Consider the following 1345-nt stretch of genomic DNA (forward strand, 5'->3'; position numbering starts at 1 on the left):
GGCAGCTTGTGCTGAATGATTCTGGGAGAACTCTGTAGTGATCAGATATATCTGTGGACAAGATGGATCCTCCACAAAGCAAAATGAGAGGAAAGCCCAGAAGCAAGCCAGAATCTGCTAACACTGAAGAAAAGGCAAAAGGAAAGACTATTTCCCCCCCAAATTAAGAATGAGTTCAGGAGGCAGGACATCGCAAGGCAGATGGCTCAGCACTTAGGAGTGCTCGCTGCTCTTTCAGAGGATCAAAGTTCTGTTCCCAGCACCCACAATGAGCAGCTCACAACCGCCTGGAACTCCAGCTCCAGAGGATCTGACACCCTCTTCTGGCCTTGGGCACCCACATACATGTGCATGCACACACAGGCAAAAAAATATTTATTTATTTGTTTATTTATTTTTTATCTTTTTGAGACAGGGTCTCTCTGTAACCCCAGCTGACCTGGAACTTGCTATGTAGATCAGGCTGGCCTCTAACTCACAGAGATCTGCCTGCCTCTGCCTCCGAAATGCCAGGATTAAAGGTGTGTGCCACCATGCCTGGCTAAAATATTTATTATTTTTATTTTTGTTTATGAGTGTATTGCCCGCACCCATACTGTGCAATGCCCATGGAAGTCAGAAGAAAGCTTCAGATTTCCCTGGAACTGGAGTAACAGACCATTGCTAGCCACCCACCATGTGGGTGCTCGAACCCCAGTCCTCTAGCCGCCAGTGCTCTTAACCACTGAGCCATCTCTCCAGCCCTTTTTCTTTTTTGGTCTTTTTGAGACGGGGTTTCCCTGGAGCCCCAGCTGACCCGGAACTCTCTATATAGACCAGGCTGGCTTAGATCTCACAAAGATCCACCTGAGTCTGCCTGCCAACTGCTGGGACCAAAGGTGTGCGCCACCATGTCCCGCCCAGCCCTTTTTTTTTTTTGGTGGTGTTGTTGTAGGGTCTTACAACAACACCCAGGCTAAGGATGACCTTGAACTACTGATCCTCCTGCCTCTACTTCCTGGGTGCTGGGGTGTGCACCACCACATTCAGTTTATGAGGTGCTGGGGATGAGCCCAAGGCTTCATGCTTGCTAGGCGAGCACTCTACCAACTAAACTGCAAGCACTCTATCCACTGAGCTGTGAGCTACAGCCCCAGTCTTGTTTGTTTTTAAGACAGGACCTTGCTATATTGCAGGCCTGCAACTCACTATGAAGACCAGGCTGGCCTCTGCCTCCAAAGTGCTGGGATTAAAGGCACACCCACCACGTGGGGCATAATATCTACTTAAAAAAACATGCCGGGCATGGTGGCAAACGCCTTTAGTCCCAGCACTTGGGAGGCAGAGGGAGGCAGATCTCTGTGAG

At 49.4% G+C, this 1345-nt stretch overlaps 1 protein-coding gene across 4 annotated transcripts in view; it reads right to left on the reverse strand.

Annotated features, from left to right (window-relative positions):
- Positions 1–1345, reverse strand: part of Kank2 (KN motif and ankyrin repeat domains 2) — a 42774-nt gene that overhangs the window by 25852 nt on the left and 15577 nt on the right. The gene's annotated exons all lie outside the window — the stretch shown is intronic.

Source organism: Nannospalax galili, unplaced genomic scaffold (genome assembly GCF_000622305.1).
Source record: "Nannospalax galili isolate Female #2095 unplaced genomic scaffold, S.galili_v1.0 scaffold1436, whole genome shotgun sequence".
Lineage (NCBI taxonomy): Eukaryota > Metazoa > Chordata > Mammalia > Rodentia > Spalacidae > Nannospalax > Nannospalax galili.